A 20,929-nucleotide genomic window follows, 5' to 3' on the forward strand; every position below is an offset into this window, starting at 1 on the left:
TTCATAAGTATCTGGTAAAGTATCTCCTCTCATAGTTTGCATTGTGGTAGCTATGTCACTATTTAGGTCTCTGAGGTAATGTAAAAAAACATTAGCAGGGGAAAGCTTTACTAAAATAGGTATTCTATCCCATGTCTTTTGAAATCTATAATTAAAATTCATCATACATTCTTGGGGTACCCTTTTGATAGTTGTTAGCTGCTCTAAAAGTGATAGGTGATCACTTTTATCCTCAAAATGTTTGCAAAGTCCTGTTCCTAACGTATCCCAATTAGTAATAGAATTATGATGCAAACCTCTATACCATTGCAATGCTTTTACCTTTAAGGGTGAAGTTAGAAGCCTAACAACAATATCATATTCTATAATACCATGTATATTGTAGACATTTGATATCTCTTGAATATGTTCTATAGGAGAGATGGAGGTTTCACTAGTAAAATTAAGCATACTTTTAAGAGTTGACACAGGAATATCATGTCTTTAAGCCAATAGGAGAGGACTCCCACCATTAAAGATGGAAAATGCATATAATCTAGGTTGGGCCATATGAAATAATGATCTATTCAAATGAAAGAATGGCACCCTAGGCTGTGACCTATCAATAGGAGGATTGGAAAGAGATCTTGTATGTGTATGTGTTACTGCTACACTCCCAACTGGTGATAGAGATAGTCTACTTCTCCTTCTTCCAGGGTTTGAAAATGAGATCTCAGTGTATTGAAAATTATCTCTAAAAGATGCCCTTGTGTGAGCCTTGGGAATGAATAACAACAACTTTGGTCTGGGAACCAGGATATAGAGTTGGAATTGCCAAGTACTTAGAAATGAACCTCTTGAAGGCTTGAAATACTAAGAGCAACAATATCTTCTTAGCATGTCATTGAAGTTCTCTTCTTCTTGACACTAGTAAACTTAAAATGCTTCAATATGTTTGTCTAACCAAGTGTGCCAAAATTTTTTGTCACAAAAGCTTGCACCCTTTCCTAAAGTTTTTACCTAAAGGCAACCTTGTGAAACATGGAAACAATCTCCAAGCTATGGGACTTGAACTGTGAGATCGAGTCTCTAAAGAAGGCTCACTTGCTTAGTATTAGGGTGCACCTAACTACTCTTTAAGAGGAAAAGGAAGAAGGAACATATGAAAGAAAACTACCTAATCTAATCTAAAGGGGGTGATACACCAAAATGGTTTGTTCAGTCAAATCTCTGGCTAACAATGCACTATTCATGAATATGATCTTAGAAGACACTGATTCAACCTTTGTTTCAACTCAACGACCACATACAGATCAGAAACCAAGTTGATATTATAAGAAATGGACTTCACTCCATAACATTCAAAGGGGCAATAGTAGATACTTTTATGCAGATTTAGGAATGAAAACAAATACATCAACAAAGTTAAGAAGGATTTACACTTGTATTAATGGAGAATAAGGCATAGTAGAGATTACATCCACTCATAGACAAAAGAAAGTTACCATAGTAGAGTATAGAATACTGCTGTTATAGAATCAAAAAAAATGAACAACCCTAAGCAGGGTAAAAAAACCTACTTTTATAGTGCAAGCATAGCTCATATAGCTTTTACCCTAAGGCAAAACTCAACAACTGCATTAATGGTTGCAGAGAACAATCACTGTAAATATGGGGAAGAATCCGATCATGGTACACATCCAAATGTAGGAATATCATTTTATTTACCAAATGTAACCTTGAGAAGACAAAAATGATAGCCATTAACATTCTAACTGGATAGATGGATAACTAGGTGGTGAAGGGAATGTACTTTGCATTTATCGGGCATGGAGAACAATGAAAGTGGTTGGGAATGATCGAGAAGATTAGATTCACCATTAAAAGACTATCTTTCTTTGTTATCAGCACACCAAATTAGCCATGTCATCGGTCAATTGGAGTCAATCCTCATGACCTACCACATGGACAAGTCACATTTTAACATTCTACCACATGATTGTTTAAACTTATGTTAATCCACGTTTAACCCTAGTCACAACTTTGCCACCTTTTTACCTTAATTAGATGTTTGCCCTATGAAATTGCAAACTTAACTACAACTACTTACTCTATAAATAGTCTCGGTGAGACACATGTCCACCTATCATTATGTTGCCATAAATAATGACCTCACATCTTTGATTAGTGACATAACGATGACACTTGATTTGCATTCAATCTGATTGTCCTGAAGATGCTTTGACCCCTATTATTACCTCAACCAATGAAAAAATTTCCCTGTACCAACTCATCTAACATTCCTTCTTTTGCTTGCGATCCACAATGAAACATGACCCACACATCCATGTGTCACACCATCACTATCTCACTATGCATTTTCATCGTACATTTTTGCACAGCGACAAGGTGAGAACTGTTGATCGATCTCCAATATGACGGTGGACATGGTATGTCAAGAACTGGCCCACTTTCATAAAGTACAAATGAAACCTCACCTACTATACTTCATCTAAAAACTCCACTAGCCACAGAAAAGGAAGGCCCACCTGGGATGCCTGGCACATTATTGCTATCTCACTATGAAAATGATCATGCAAATTTTGATGGTGACAACGCGATGGACATAGATTTCTTTACATTAGATGGCTGAGAAGATGTGGTCCCACCAAGATCTTAATAACATGCGACCATTTTGAAGACTTGTGATATAAAACATAACCTAAGGTTTAAATGCATTTTTCATATCATTGGGCAATTTGAATATTTAAATAAATATGATTGTTGGGCATGTTTGATAGATAAGACCTAATTTTTTGGTGGGAGAACAAATAAGACTAATAATAACCTTTGAACTTATTGTGTCCTTAGAATACACCAAAAAGCACGAGTGCCCTCTAGTAGGGTGACACAACTATGTGAGTTGAACACATGCACATAAGATGTGAGACAAAGATTTTGCTACATCTACTATTTTTAGTTATAGGGATAAAGAGTGTCTTTTTTGAGTCTACAATTGTTCAAACCATCCAAACAAAAATCAAGACTACTGCTTGTGTCCCCTTGTTTATTTTTACAAACAAGTCTAAAAACCAATTATTCTACTTGTCAAATCAGTCCAAAACAATGTCAATCTAAAAATGATGTCCAAATCTGACTAAAAACTACAAATGTTTTCTGCAATCTCTCCAACACTTGTAAGAACTAATCAAAGTCTCTTCAAATCCAATCCAAACTTGTCAATTTGTTCATTCCTCACTTGGTTTATTGCAAAATTTCATGTGAGTCAGGACCTTTGGGTCTTTTAGTCCACATTTTCTTGCACTATGCTCTATATTTCCTCGTACTAGAATATGAGATTTCTCACATGAGATTGTACCAAAACACTGCCAACACTGCCAACTTTATCATAAATTGGTTAAGCTAGTCTTTTGTCATTACCTCATTCAATTTAGTTCAAGAAAAGAATTTGGGAACTATTGTTCCCTTTTCTTGCATTAGTCTACATACTTCCTCATGTAGGTCTACCAAGATCCTCATGCGAGATTTTATACTTATTCTATCAAAAATTTCTCAAAATTGATCTATCAAAATTACTTACCTTAAAGTCATTTCCTCATGTGGGTAAACTATCCAAAACAATGAGCTAATTTTAGCTTTCTCATCAAAACTCAGTCTAGATCTGGTCTTTTTCCAAGTACACTAAGTCATTTCTATATTTGCAATAGTCTAAAACTTAGACAGCTTGTTTGGTTGATCACTTGTGATCCACTGATGAACTAGTCTCATCGCTCTACTGTCTTGTTTGATCTATTGTGTTTATCATACCTTGTGTCATGATAGTCAATGTATCGACTATTCTAGCCATTTCTCTAACTACTCATTCCCTCATATAAATCACACTTGTTATTTTTTACTTACTTTAAGATGACATTCTAAGTGTGATCCTTGTTTAAACTTTGTCATACATCATTGTCTATGATTGTTGCAACTAGGAGTGGAAACATTTTCCCTCCCCATCAACCTAGATGAGGTAGATATAGAGGTAGAAATCATAGTAGAGGTCATTCCTAGTTATATATATAGTCTTAGTACATTGAAAGATCATCACGGTCTCCTTCTCTTGTTTGCCTACCTAGCGCTTGAAGAGTCTTTTCCATAAACTTACAACAAGTTAGGAATCTATTATTTCAAGAACATCCAGACATTGACAAGACACCTACATCTTTAAATAGAACATATGAACTTCTATTTGAAACACCTATACATCCTAAACAAAGTTAAAAATTGCATACTAATAGGGTGGCAAACCAAGATCAAGAAACAAGTGAAAATAGTATGAGAGAGAATAGAGAGTAATTCCAAAGAATCAAAAGGTTCAAGGATCCTTACACCTACACAAGCGATAATGGGGATACTGAAGAAACATCTCCAGAAGACATAGAGAAATGTTGTAAAGAAAAAAACTTCTAGAAAATGATGGAAATATTTCTCAATGATGAGAAAGAGAAATATTTCCTTAGACTCGCTCAAGAAGGAGCAAAACTACCTCAAAATTAAAATGTTGAAACAATAGTCATATAGGAGGAGGAATCTGAAACCTCCAAGTTACAATAACATATCCAAGCCATGTAAGAGTAATTGGCCCAAATTTTGAAAGACAAAGATAAATTGGCTAAACAATACATGCTAGATGTTATTTGTCCATTTCCTTTTGACAAGGATCTATACATGCCTCCTTTTCCTAGAGGAGTTGAGCTACCAAAATACAACAAGTACCTAGGAACATCTAATCCCCAAGATTAATTGATGGATTTTGGTGCTTTCTCCATGGAGTTCATACACAATCAAACATATCTCATGTACTTGTTCCCACAAAGTCTAGGTGGCCAAGTTATGGAGTGGTTTTCATGGTTACCTACTGGAATTAAGAATTTTGATGAGATTACTAATATGTTCATACATCAGTACTCACACAAAATCCAACATCTAGTTAACATAAGAGATCTTTGTAACCTTAAAGAAAGAATTGGAGAACCCTTCCTAATCTTCCTCCAAAGATGGAGACGATTATACACCAAATACTCATGCAAGATACTCAAGATTGAAAAACTTGATATCTTCATGGATAACCTCTTACTTGATTTTGGAGACAAAATCCAGCTTCAAGGTCCACATAACTTTGAATACATGATTATACATGATATCTACATAGAGGAGTTCATGGTAAAGAAAGGAAAATTAACCCTTCAAAAAGACATCAAACAAGGGTCTACCTCTAGCAAAGACAAGTCCAAGTAAACTAATAAAAATTGAGAGGTGGTATATGATGGAGTGGTGGACAATATCACTCCTAATTCTCCTAAGGAAGATTTTAATTTTACAGATAATATGCATGTGTCTAAAACCATTGAACATACTACTATAGATAATAAGATATTTGGAAAAAAAGCTAAAAATTCATCTTGGGTTTCTAGACCCAAACATGAATACACACCTCTGTGTGAACCTCTTGAAGTGGTCTATAAGACTCTACTTCAAAAATAGATTATTACTCCACTTGATAATTGACGGCCTTATGATCCACAACCACAACCTACATGGGTGAATGAGAATGCATACTATGAATACCATCAAAACAAGGGTCATAAAAAAAACAACTATATTAATCTGAGACATAAGGTTCAAGATCTCATTAATGATGGTGAGATAGCTATGGGTGGACATAATAAGAATTCAAATCATAAAATTTTTAAGGAACAATTTACTTCACATGACAAAGGAGAAAGTTCTAAATACAAAAAACAACAACAAGGTCAACTATACATATACCAATGATGATAACATAGTCAACATGGTTGAACCTTTAGGCTCTAAATACTATGATGTAATCATGATCAAAGGAAAAAATGACAATACAAAACCTAAGACTCTATTTTCTCTAAGAGGTGGCACATTTCTCACATTTGATCAAGAAGAGTCATAATTTTGTGCTAATGTTATCACACATTCTCGTACTAAGATAATTCTTAAAGGTCCTACGCCTTCTACTACTGAAGTTGATCAACATAAAGAAAAACCTATTGTTGGTCCATTTTCCAAGAACACAAAAAATGTAGCATCCTCCACTACTGCAAACTATAGCTACCTTGAACAATTACAACAAATAAATGCTCAAATAGCCATCTTTAAACTACTTAAAATCTCACCTGCTCAAAGGTAAATTCTCAAAAAATCCCTCACTAAGGCAAATATACCTCAAGTTCTTGATCTTGATCAATTTCAAGCAATGGTAGGCCATTTTATCTACCTTATTACTTGTCCTTTTCTAAAGAGGACAATAGTTCTTTGAATCTCCTTACAATCAACCATTGCATATTAAAGTCACGATCCATTAGAAATGCATCCGTCATGTGCTTATAGAAAATGGAGCTGGTCTTAATATATGTTCTTCTAGTTTGCTTAGACAATTGGGTTGTGATGAATAGTTTATTGATCCTCGCCACAAAATCACCATCAAAGCATATGATGAGGTAGAACAAAAATCCCTAGGTCTTGTTGTGTGGCCTCTTCAAGTTGATCCTATAGTACAAGATGTTATTTGTTAGGTCCTTGATATTTCTTTAGCATAAAAAATACTGTTGGAAGACCATGGATTCCTGAAATGAAAGTAGTACCTTCAACATACCATCAATGTATGAAGTTTTTGTTTCAAGGATCAAAAGTTACTATACCTGCTAATACCAGTTACACATGTAACATGCTCAAGTTTGTAGACAATTTTGTTCCCATTAATAGAGAGTCTACTGAAAATCATGTCAACAAGCTCAAAGAAATGGAGAAGACTTTTAAGCTAACAAAAACTACAATGGGCGAATATCACATTGAACCAGTTTTGTCTTTGACATCTCTTCCATGATCTCCCCATCATTATGGGAGAACATATGAAATGAAGAGACCTTTTGAGGTATCACCTAAGACTGTATTTAATAGTTCTTTTGTATGGCCATTGTACCTTTAGAAGACAAAGACAAAAACATAGCTATTATTTCTTGGCTATATAAAGAAGAAGTCCCAATTGATCTCACAGACCAGTCTCGTGAGATAACTCCTGAAAAGTATTGACTAGGTCTTAAACTAATAAAACACCTTGGATACAAAGGAAATGGTCCTATAGGACATAAAAATAAAGGATCTATAGATCTAATCAAAGAAACATCTAGACAAACTCGTGACACAATAGGCCTAGGCTTCAAGAAATTTCCCTTTCATCTAGGGATCAACAAATTTGTACTAGAATTTGATAGTTCATCTGAACATGAATCACAAATTGAGTTTGACAACCAAGTGGAAAGTTTTGACTATGAGAATACCTTTCCTTATCCTATTTCACTAGATTTTGCTACATTATTTGTAGAGCCTAATGATTTTGTACCACATGTAAGTATTGCTAAAGCTAGCAATGGTTCTTTTAAGAATACTTTTGATACTCCCCTAACTCAAAAGGAATAGGGTGATTCTATTCATAGTCTTATTATTGAACACCTTTTTCAAAATCAAGATGATAATGAAGTGGAGAATGGGTACCCAAGACTGTTGGGGAATACTACAATTTTCCTCCATGCAACATTGATTCTAGAGAGTATAAATGTGATTCCCTCTTAGATGCAACTTTAAATAAGGATGTTGATAATGTTCACACATATGAAAATAAACTCAAAATAGGATAACTATCTATGGTTCGATGTAATGATTCTCACCCTACTAATGTTGACATATCTTTGATTGATGTTGTTAGAACTTAGAGGAATTCAAACATATCTTTGGATGAAATCACTCTAGGTCTTGCCTACTTGTCCATGAATTTTTTTACTAAACTATGAATGCAATTTAACCCACCACTTCTCTTTCACTCACTTATCCTAAGCTAATAAACTAGAACTCAAATGCCACATCTAGTGAACTCCCTACTCTCTTGAATGACTATGCTCTTGCTTGCTATCTACATGTTGTTGAACTAGTAAAATCTTCCACCATTGAACACAGTTTCAATATGACTAAACTTGACATCAAATATCTTAGTCATACAATCAAAATAAAAAACAATAGATGTTCTAATGGTGAAAACCACATTGTAGTAGTATTAGAGCCAAAAATATTAAAAAAAAAGATGGACCCAAAGATGAAAACCTCTCCGAGGCACCTAAGGATGGGATATTTGATGCACTTCCAAGTCATTTTCAAAAGTGATCATCATTATTGATAGAACCAATGCAACCAATAAATCTAGGAACTGAGGAACATCCTCATATTATACATCTTGCACAATTATTATCTATTGAAGAAAAAGAAGAATTTGTTGCTTCCTTCTAGGAAAAGAAGATCAAATTTGCATGTACATGCTCATATATGCTGGGTTTGGATCCTAATCTTATTATGCATCATTTTTCTATTGCACTAGGGGTGAAACACGTTTAACAAAAACTCAAAAAGATGCACCCTCATGTCACACTTGTTGTTAAACTTGAACTTAAAAAACTCTCGAAAGATAGTTTCATTTGTGCCATTAATTATGTTGAATGGATATCAAATATAGTTCCAGTCTGAAAATATGACAAATCTATTAAAGTCAGCACTAATTTTTGAGATCTTTACCAAGCATGTCCTAAGGATGATTTTCTATTACCTAACATTTACATGATTGGACATGATGACTAGATATGAAATGTACTCTTTAATGTATGGTCTTTCTAGCTATAATCAAATCAAAATTATGCCAGAACGTCAAGAGAAGATTTCTTTCACTTTTGCATGGGGTACCTTTTGTTGGAATGTCATGCCATATGATTTAAAGAATGTTGGTGCAACATATCAACATGTAGCTATGACAATATTCCATGACATGATTCATAAAATGATGGAAGCCTATGTTGATGGTACTCTAGTCAAGAGTATGCAATGAAGCACTCATCTCCAAGATTTGGGACCTATCCTAGATTGTGTGGAGAAATTTATTCTTAGATTAAAGCTTAAGAAATGTTTACATGAAAGAAACTACTTGGGTATATTGTGTTTGCAAAAGGTATTAAGGTAGGTCCAAAAAAGGTTGAAGCTATAATAGAGATGACTCCACCTTGCAACATCAATTAAATAAGAGGGCTATAAGGAAGACTTCAATATATTCATTAGTTCATATCATAATCAGTAGATAAATCAAAACCCTTCACTAAAACTTTGCATAAGGGTGTGAAATACAAATGGAACACATATTACAATCACAACTTAACACAAATCAAGTAGTATCTTGCTAATGTGTCAATACTGATGCCTCCTATTCACGGGAAGCCACTCATTTTGTACATTTATGCAACATACTCATCTCTAGGTATCTTACTGGCTCAAGAAGACAACAGCAATAAGGAATGAGCTATTTACTACCTCATTCATACATTGATCTCATATGAGATGAACTAAAACATTATCAAGAAAGCTTTCTTAGTAGTTATTTTCACTTTCTGGAAGTTGTAACACTACATACCCACTCATACTACAAGACCGATTGTAAAGATTGATCCATTAAAGTACTTTCTCAACAAAGATACTTTGACAGGAAGACTGGCTAAATGGGTTATGATCATGAGTGAATTTGACATTGAATATGTAGAACAAAAAGCTATGAAAGGACAAGCAATCACCAATCAATTAGTAAAGGCACCATTATAAAGTCACCAACCACTGAATGTTGAGTTTTTTGATGAGTCTATTCTACTTTTGACACACCAGACATGGGTTATGTTCTTTGATGACTCCTTCACACAACAATGATCTAGAGTTGGACTTCCATTCAAAGAACCACATTAAAATTCTTTACCTAATGCATACAAGATTCTAATTCCTTGTACAAACAAAATTGCTGAATCTGAAGCCTTGATCAATGGGATGAAAATTATTATTGAATGGAGGGTAGATGAACTAAATATCTTTGGTGAATCACAGTTGGTGATCAACTAGGTTAATGATATCTATCAGACAAAAGATGAAAAATTGACACCTTACAAGAGAATGGTTGATGACCTGAAAAAATACTTTGTACATGTTACTTTCCAGCAGATTCCTTAGGTAGATAACAAGGAAGTCGACACCATGACCACTCTATCTTCTATGTTACAAATGCCAAAAAAGGACTTTTGACATGAGTTCCTGGTGGATACATTATCCTACCCTACCTATGATTCCCTTGAAACTTTAATGATCTATTATATCATAGGACATGATTCATCTCACTACCATCACATCTATTCTTACTTATGTGATGGGATTGTTCTAGATACTCTAATCTGGAATGAAAAATGTCACCTTATCCAAAATGCTTCACGTATGTCATCATCGCTAATGACTTGTTTATGATATGTCTTGATAGTACACTCCTTAGGTGTCTAGAGCTCAAAGAGTCAAAATACATATTAATTGAGGCACACGAAGGCATTTGTGGATCACACTCAAATGGCTTGACAATGGTTCATAAACTTATTAGAGTTGGTTACTATTGGTCAGAAATGGAGAAAGAGGCAATCAAATATACCAAGTCTTGCAAATAGTGTCAACTTCATGGAAACTTTATTCATGCTCCAACTATGGAGCTAATTCTTTTCATCACACTTTTCCCATTCTAACAATGGGTCTTTGATTTTTTGGGTTATATTCATCCATCTTCTTCTAATGGACACAAGTTCATATCACAACTTTAGACTACTTCACAAAATGAGTAGAGACAATCCCTCTTTTTGAGGTTAATGTAAAAATTATAGCTTTGTTCATCCTCAACTACATCATCTATAGGTATGGTGTACCATCCTCCATCATTACTGACAATGGAGGAAAATTCAAAAACAAAGATCTCAAAGAGTTATGTTCAAAATTCAAAATCATGCAACATTGTTCTTCCATCTACTACCCCAAGGGTAACAGACAAGTGAAAGCATCCAATAAGGCTATTCTTAAAATCCTACATTATACACAGTTAACAAATTTGGAAGGGACTTGTACGTTCAGATTAATCTAGCTCCATGGGCTTATAGAACAAGTATAAGAACTCCTTTGGGAACAACACCCCTTGCTTTGGTATACAAAGCATATGTTGTGCTTCCAATTGAGGTTGAGATTCCTTCTTTGCAAATCTCTCTAAAGGCCTCATTATTGATGATGACTATAGAATATCTTGGCTATAAGAGCTAGAATTGTTGGATGAATGTTGACAAGTGGTGTTCGATCATCTACGAGCTTACCAAAGGTGGATGTCCAAAAGTTACAATAAGAAAGTAAATCAAGGGACTTCCAAGCAGGGATAACTTTAAGGAAACCCCACCCCCCCTGCCAAAATTTATAAAATTGTGGTGAATCACATGTCATTTGGGTGATACAAAATTAATAGTGTTGGCAAATTATGCGTCAATTGATGGATATTTGGTGGCGAATTTTTTAATAGTTTAGACAATTTTTATAAAATAATGGTGATTATAATTTTTGTTTTTAATAAAATTATTAATATTGATGACGAATTATGTTTTGAAATGTAATTATGTTAAATGTATTATTTGAGAACTCAGACTGTCTGATGATCCAAGATCAATGGCTGAGGTTTAATTTTGGCCAACATTTCTTGAAGGAAGAAGAATTGTCGAGGTAGTCACTGGAATGTTGACACGTATCAAGGTAAGTTGTCTATGGAGTACAGTGTCACTCATAAAAAAATAAATTCACATAGGAAAATGGGAATTTGGTGAATGATGATCGTCGAAAGAGACACTCAATTAATTCCATGGCAAATAAGAGTAAACATTAAAGAGAAATATGGGTGAAGAACCTGACTACCAAACTGAAATTACATAATAATAGTGGCGAATGTTTCAACCACTATATGAGTATTTTATAAAATTTGGGTGAACTGGTCAACTAGTATATGGTATTTTTTTTAGCCAATTTCTATAGCACAATCGAGACATATTAGCCAATTGGCGAATAATAGCCACTAAAAAAATCTTTGCTTCCAAGTGGGTGACCTCATTCTAAGGGAAAAACCTAAGAAAAAAAAATAATAGATACAAAAGGGAAAGTTTGAACCCAACTGGCTTGGTCCATTCATCATTACTGTAGTGTTTGGATCAGGGGCTTATCAATTCTCAACTATTGAAGGGGAATGCTCAAGGAGCCAATCAACACTCTTCATCTAAGAAGGTTCTACAGTTGATATGCTTTTGAAGATCTTTGTACATATCTAAATGTCCTAAAAAAGTCTAAAAATAGCAAAAAGTCCTGAAAAAAATCTATTATCTTCGTGAAAACCTAGCAATAGGTGCCTTGGTAATATCAAAAATATTGAAAAAAGTAAAAAATGCAAAAAAATCAAAAAAGAGAAAAATACAAAATATTGAAAAACAAGAAAAGTGTCATTGATGAAAACTTGGTAAATAGGCATCATGGTAGCAAAAATAGAATCTTTATCAAGAAGGTAAAAATCTAGTAAGAGACGTGTCTTGTTTCAAATGCTACATCTTGCATTACAATCTTCTAGCTCCTATACAGTTGCTTTCTTTCTTCACATTCCTACTTTAGTTTGTTACTTTCTCTCATGCATATACTCTCAGTTAAAATTTGAGACTCTACTCAAACCTACATGGATTGAAACTGGTCATAGTCTAGGGGCAACACCTTATGATTTTTATAGGATCTCTTTAACGTCAGTCACTAGTTGTCCTAATTGTGTCTGTCTATTGTTGCTTAGTCTATTAATGAGATTCCCCATGATGAAGATCTCTTTAGCACCAATTACTAGTTGTCCTAACTATGTTTGTCTATTGTTTCTTAGTCTACTAATAAGATTCCTCTTGACAAAGATCTCTTTAGTGTCAGTCACTAGTTATCCTAACTATGTCTATCTACTGTCGCTTACTCTATTGATGAGATTCTTCTTCTTAAAGAATTTTCTCTAACGTTAGTCACCAGTTGTCCTAATTGTGTCTTCCTACTATCATCCCTCTACTGAAGAGATTTCTTACACATACATTTTGAACATCAACACTTGACATCAATCCCCTGACACTAACACTGAATTAGCGACATTGAAACTATTTGAGATATGTTGAGCTTTTCTTTTGTTTTCTTATTCCCCTTTGAGAAAGCCGAGGATGTCTAATTTGACTAGAGAAGTAAGGACTAGGGGCATGCCATTTAATTTGTTTTTTATTTGATGGTTTAGTTCCAATGATCTAAAAGCTTCATATAAAAGGGTTGTCCACTATAAGAGCCTCTATCTTGTGTTGGATGGCCATGTGTACCTCAACTCATTTTATATGGACACTTTAATGAGGTTAGTTCTTCTCCTTTCTTGTTTGAGTGAATTCTCTATGCTACGGTAAAATATTGATACTCATCCTATGAAGTGAATGAATGGGTCACTATGAGTATACTTAGCACACTCCTATCTTAGGTTACAAACACAAGGGTAATTGCAGACATAATACTTATTGATTACTTAGCATGAGAAGGATATCTCATGTGTTTGGTATGGTTGTACACAAGAAGAATTATAGTCATCCTAGTGTTTATGCTATGATGCTTATGTTTTCTTGCTACATTATTAGGAAAAGGTGTTCTCGTCATTCTAGCTTCTTGTGCCTTAATGCTTACATCTAGTTTTGACAAAACTATGACACATGTCATATTCATATTCTCATAATTGCAACACCTATGAACCTTGCATGAGATGTTAGTACATATTTATTTTGCATTATCATGTAATTCATCTATACATTATCAGATCATGTCATAAACATACATCACATATCTATATTTCATTCATCACATTTGCATGATAACATACATCTCATCTACGCTGCATATTCATACATCATACACATTTGCATAAATAAAAATCATATAGTTTAACATCTAATGTATGAACATCATAAGAAAAATAAAATATGACACATGCAATGATATCAAATGCAAGCTCTCTCATAAATAAATAAATAAATATATATCTAAAGGAGCCAAAATGTACATTGATATAAAAATGAGTGCTACTCGAGCATTGTTGATCTCATAATGATACAAAATTATGCTCATACATCTCATATACATGGTTAAAAATAGATAGAAGAGAGTGGGCTAACTACATCCTTCCCCTTCATCTCTAGGTGGTGGAGGAGGAGGAGGCACATATGCACTAGCTAGTGGTTGTGCACCCTCTGAAGCTTTGGCATAGTCTGAGAAATGGGGCACTTGCTCTGCTACCTCTGGGACTACACCTACATATGCAAAATAATAGTATGTTTCTCTCATTGTTTGTGGTCGAGCCTCATCTTGCTATTGCTCTAGCTGTTCTCATAGATTTTGAATGTCTTAATCCGTCTTTGCTAAGTATGTGTCCTGCACTATGACCTAAATCTACAACTCTCCAAGTCAGTGCTATGTTGTCCTCACTCAATCCTCCATAGAGCATTTTGGGTTTGCATGAGTATATCTCTACCTTGTGGCTTAGGAGCAAGCTGATCCTGCATCTCCTCATCACCTCTACCCTGCTCTCCTTATTTTGCCTGCTGTGGAGGCTAGTCCTCCACTCTATGCTTGTGAGCATCACCTTCGATGGAACCCAAGGTTCCCATCTCTCTATGTGGCCTCCTTTAACCCGAACCACTCCAACTAGTACTTAGATCTACCCTCATCTACTGAGGTGGAATTGGGTCCTCTATTGAGGCCCCTGCTATTGTGGCTATTATGCATGTTGTTGTACCTAATGAGGAGCCTAAACTAGCTATATTGGTATTGCAATCCCAAATAGATCTATAAATTGTGGAAAAGGATGACTTGCGAAATGCTCCTTGATCTCGAGAGTCATCCATCCATCGACTAATATTGGGTAACTCAGTATGAGACCTCATACATCTATCATAGATCTCCTAGGATCTAGTCTCACTAACCACCCCTTGTTCACCTCATTGGTGAAGCAAGCATATGCATAATACTCCTGTGATATATCATGTGGATGACTATATTGTCTCCACATGTGTGTTAATGAGAATTGCTCAATAATATGTATATAAAAACCAATCAATGGTCATGACATGAACATGTATCCCAACTATGCTTGCTATGGCCACCATACAACTGCTACAAGATCATCCAACTGGGCCCTCCACTTCTTAGTCTTACCCAACACGGGTTGAGTGGTATGTCCTTGATATCTGCATATATATGGTTCATGAGGTTATCTTATATCCTCACAAATTGGTCTAGTGATGGGAAAATGCTCCCATGCCCATATATGAAGTACATAGACTCTTGCCACCATGCTCTTTGCCTCTCTATAGGCAATCTCGTACATCTCATGGAGAATGCGAGCCAACATACATTGACTCCACCAAAAATGTTTTGGCTTCTCTAACATCCGCTAAAGAATGCAACCCCATCTATAGTCTAATTTGTTTTTCCCTCTGTCAGGTATTAGATAACAACTAAGGAATGCTCCTAATACTACTGCTAATCTATGTGTCAAACCATACACCTACACTAACTCCTCCCATGGGATAGCCCTACCCATGATGATGTCATCCTGAAATATGACCCTTAGTGCCAAAGTACCAAGTCTTGGTAGTGTATCATACTCTATGCGAGGACCATAGAATGGGATCCAGAGAATCTTATAGATGTCCTCTGGCATGATTGTCATCTCTCCAAGAGGAAGATGGAAGGTGTTCGTCTCCAAATAGAAATGCTCCACCAATGTAGTCAATAAACCATGATTCACCCATATGTCAGGGATATCACATAGATGAGATAACCCAAGGGTATCAATATGCATCAACTTAACTATATCTAACTATTTGATCAACACCCCAATGGCTGGATAATGTGATCTGAACCCAACATCTAGAAAGTCAACTTGCTAAAACAAAAACAACATAACATGATCAGTATGTGATCACAATAAAAGCATGATATTTTTATCCTACTGCAATACATACATCATAAGGACATGCTACAATGACTCACGATGATGCTATAATGATGAAAAACATACAAATCTACAACACAAATGACTCCAAATTGCTAAAAAACTTGCACAAAATTTCACAATCTTGTGCCCAAGAAGCAAAATCTCGTGCGATGAATCTCCTTAGGTCGTACAAGAAAACTCTTTCATGCCAATTTTTCTCCAAATATATGCAAAATTTGACCCATTTTGAGAGTTTCCCACACAAGATATGGGTATGTCCCACACACAGATTCCCCACCAGTGATGCAATATTGTGCTACTATAACACTTTCTCTCATGAAAACTCTCCTATGCTCATGTGAGAAAATAGGTTTTCCCTCGAGGACCCAACATTAACCAACCTAACACAGCCTAAAATGAGTAAAAAATTAATCAAAATGCATCAAATTTGAAACAATAATGAGGTTTGCCAATTACTTATAGGTGGTCTGTAGTCTATTAGTTAGCTATGATGCCTAGATCACTCAAATCGATGAGAATGTACAGGGGCCACCATTTTTGCCTTAGAAATCCTTTCCACAAAAGACAAATGATCAAATGATTTAAAAATTACCCTTTCGGCCCTTATATAGGTTTTCACCAAAATGCTCCAATGGATGTGAAAATCACCCCTGGCTAATTGGACAACTTTGAACTCATTTTCAGAATCAAAATCAAAATCTGACACACTTAAACAACTCAAAAGCACATTTAAAAATTCTGGGGCCGACGTGATCGAATGGTTGTGTAATCTATCTTATTGATACACTAAAAATATCAAAACACCCTCACTTCAGCTTATTCTCAAAATTTTCAAACTTTTCATATAAAAAAGTCAACTCTAGTCAATTATGGTCAAACTTGGTCACCCAAATCTATGAATCACTTTGAATCAACTTAAAATTTTTATCTATGCTCTACCGATCTATTCTATATTCTTCTAAATTTCTTCTCATATTAATATCTTCACATATATTGCTTTACATTACTATTTTGCTGTGTCATCTTTTGATTTTGCTCTTGAGGGGGCAAGATGATTACATCATTTGAATCTTTCAAATTTGGCTTCAACTTCATCTGAATATAATGTCCTAATCGCTAGGGGCATCTTTTCAATTGAGGCATCTTTGTTCCCTCTATCTGGCATCATATGCTATATAATCTTACTTATTGATCAACTAGTCAAACAAATAACAATCCTTATCATAGCTCGATGGACAGGTATCTATATGTTCTTTTTGGCCTTCTGAGGATTAAGCCTCATTTTGGGGATAATCCTATGACTCATGATAGACCTTGATATCTTTTTATTTATGGACCAATATTTAGGTGTTCTATTTGAACTCTGGAAGATTAAGCTTCATTTTGGAGATAATCTTAAGCTTTCTTTCAATCACTATTTAATGGACAGGTATCGAGGCATTTTAACCTTGACTCTTGAAGGTTAAGCCTTGTTTTGGGGATGATTTTATGAATTGTGATTATTCTTCTCACCTTTTAATGGACCCATATCAAGGCATTCTAACTTAGATTACTAAGGATTGAGTCTCATTCTGGGAATCATCGTACAAATTTTCATAATTTTTATTTAGATTGGTATCTAGGTGTTATATCTTGACTCTGGAGGTTAAGCTTCATTCTAGAGACAACCCTAAAAATATCATTAATTGGTTTCCATGTTATCAATCTCAAAATCAATCTCAATTCTTGTTCTATACTTAAGACTTTTAATTTCTTTGAATCAATGTATTGCTCACACATTTATTCAAAGAAGGGAAAATACAATACCCCTAAATTGATGCATTGGCATTCTAAACCAATTTCAGTGCATCAATCTTGCAACATTAATTCTTGATCAATTAAGTCCTATTGTACTCAATAGTTTTGGTTCTAATTATCTTTACTTAAGTGTCAAATGCAAAAAACCCCTGATTTGTATTAATTACATACTTTATTTAATTCCAAAATATTGATTGAAATTGGCTAAATTAACCTTCTAATCAAATTAATTTAATTATAAGTCCTAGCACTTTAATTAAATTAAAATCCACCCTCTTTAGCTAATACACATGAAAAAGGAATTAAACACATTGATTTAATTAAATATACACATCATAATTGTTGAAACTAATTATTTAATTAATTAGAATATTAGATTATGATGTCATATTTGAATGGATCAATATTCTTTCCTAATTCATCTCACATGAAAAATGAAATTAAAAATATTGATTTAATTAAATATCCTCATCATAATTGTTGAAACTAATTATTTAATTAATTAGAATGATAATTATGAGCTCATATTTGAATGGATCAATATTCTCCCCTAATTCATCTCATTCAACTACATAAAAAATTGAGGACCCAATCTCTCCTTCAATTTGAACCATACATCTTTGATTGGGTCCAAGATTCAATAAAAGAGACCCTCAACCTCTCATTTGAGAGGATGCAAGTGAAGAGTATCAAACCACTATTAGATTGAGCACTCAAGGATTTTGTATTCAAACCTCCATTGCTTTTACATGCTTATCACCTAGATTACAATTCATTCATTTAGCTTAATTTGCTTATCATGGGTCTTAGATTAATTATAATATCTTCTAGATTAATTGATATCTTTGCATAGAAAATCTCAAAAACATAGATTAATCTTGCATTTGCATTCATTCAAATCCTTTGTACTAGTTTGGTTTTGTTACCGAACTCTCGATTCTAAGAGCATATAGTAAAACCCTATCTAGTTAGAAGGCAATAGATCACCTTGTCTAGGCATGTCAGATGAATAATCTCATGTTCATTCCGAGATGTTATTGACAAAAAATGAACATGTTGAAGTTTGTGGTTGAATTAGAAGCCCATATTTAACACTCATAGCAACAAGGCCTGATAAGGTACCCAAGCACAACCAAATCTCTGTAAGGAAAAGAAATAGAGAATACCACATGGGAAAAAACCTACTCCAAGAAGACATGGAAATAATTTTAATATATTAGTGAAGGACTACAAAAGCCTCCAAATTAGTGAATGTCCCAGAAGATAGGAAGAAAAGGATGATTATGAAGAACACCAATTAGGCATGTAGAAGCTGAAAACTCTATCAAAAGTAACTATTGATCTAAAGAACCTCTACTAAAATAGAACTCGACTAGGTAGAGAAGACTATAATATGCATGATTTCTCTCAAAAGACATTACTCAAATTAGGAGGCACACAAAGGAAAACAACTAAACTCAAAGATACATATGGCATAAAACACCAAAGCTTGAATAGTTGGTCAATTGAACATGGAAGGTTGCATCCAAAGTAGGAATGAAAAGAAGAGTATTTATATGGTAAATGATCCATCTCACCAAAATGCATAGGTACCTAGCCACTACATCCACCTAGTACCTAGAAATGAACACTGAATACATAGCTCACTCCATCAAACCATGGAAGCATAAGAACTAATAGAAGAAACCCCCCTTCCCCATAATGCAGACAAGGGTGAGGTGATAAGAAATTGGAAAATTTGGCCAAAGGAACCATGATCAAGATGCACAAAAGAATACATATATGTGTACTGAGGTGATTAATCTTAGACATGTCATGAGGCTAATGTCATGGAAGGAAAAATCACTAACAAGGAAGATGCCAAACAAAGGAAAAACATCAACCCCCCATGAAAATTTAATTGGAGTAGTGCATGTACAATATGTCACAAGATATAATGAGTCCAAAGAATACAATAATCTGTAGGAGTGTCCTTGGATGACACTACTCAAATCTGAAGGCAAAACAACTGAAATGAAAATATAGATGAAATATGACATTTTATCTAAGTACATTTCCAAAAATGCATACATATGATGTCTACAAAGACTATAAGAGACATAAGACTGATACAACAGATAGTACAACCCATGACAAATCATTTGAAGAAACAAAATTGATCCCTAGACATGAAACAACCTAGATATCCACTAGAATGGAAATAACTGAATATAATGTGCCTGAAGTATAATCTAGGAAAATAACCAACATCACTAGAAATATCTCTAAAAAACCTTTCTAATGATATTAAGAAATCCCAAATTGGAGATTAGATGCTCAAGATATGTCTCCCAGAGTGCAAAATAGAAATCCTTATTTTAATAGCAAAAAAGGCGTCAAAACTAAAAATCACATGTGCCAAAATGAAAAGCTTGGAACCATCTTTTTGATGATATTTCATTTACCAAAAATGGAGTTTGGATGAGCAAGATATGGCAAAAAAATCATAGTATTGTCTAAATTGAGCTAGAAGCGCTTGTAGGATTGTTGATGCAGTGCTAACATTGATGAGTGATGAGCCCAAATTTGATGGTCAAATGTCAGTCTAGGCAAAAAAATGTATGAAAAATCCCCTTATTGGAAAAAATATATGGTTGCTGCAAAAAAAGAAAGTCGGAGCTGTTGGCTTGGTTTTTCACATTCAAAAAAATCTCTACATTTTATAGTGAAAATCCAGTTGACTTATTGAAACTAGGGGTTGTGTGTTTCAATTTTGTTTACCCTAAATAAAAACCTTTAATTTCATGTTATCCTTCTATTATTTATGCTCCATGTTTTCAAAAATAGGGTCGTATTGTTTGAAAGTTTTAAAAAATGTGCGGGAAATTTTTTGTGACCCCTAAATGCCCTTTTAAAAAAACCTTAGTTTGACATTTTTCTTGTAAATCTTTTAAAATCTTTTCCTCAAAACATTTTGCATCAGCCCCCTTTTTCCTTCTAACCCTAGTTTTTACTTTGAGTTAACTGGCTCAGTGTTCTTTTGAAATATTTTAAACCTTTATGTGGTTTAGTTCCCAACCGTTGATTGAGAAGAAGATCAACGATCATTGCTTCCCTGTATTATGAAATTGATTGAACTTTAGAGAAAGTAGGGAAGTG

This window comes from Cupressus sempervirens, chromosome 3 (assembly GCF_028749045.1).
Source record: "Cupressus sempervirens isolate cs-2001-9-10 chromosome 3, ASM2874904v1, whole genome shotgun sequence".
NCBI classification, from domain to species: domain Eukaryota; kingdom Viridiplantae; phylum Streptophyta; class Pinopsida; order Cupressales; family Cupressaceae; genus Cupressus; species Cupressus sempervirens.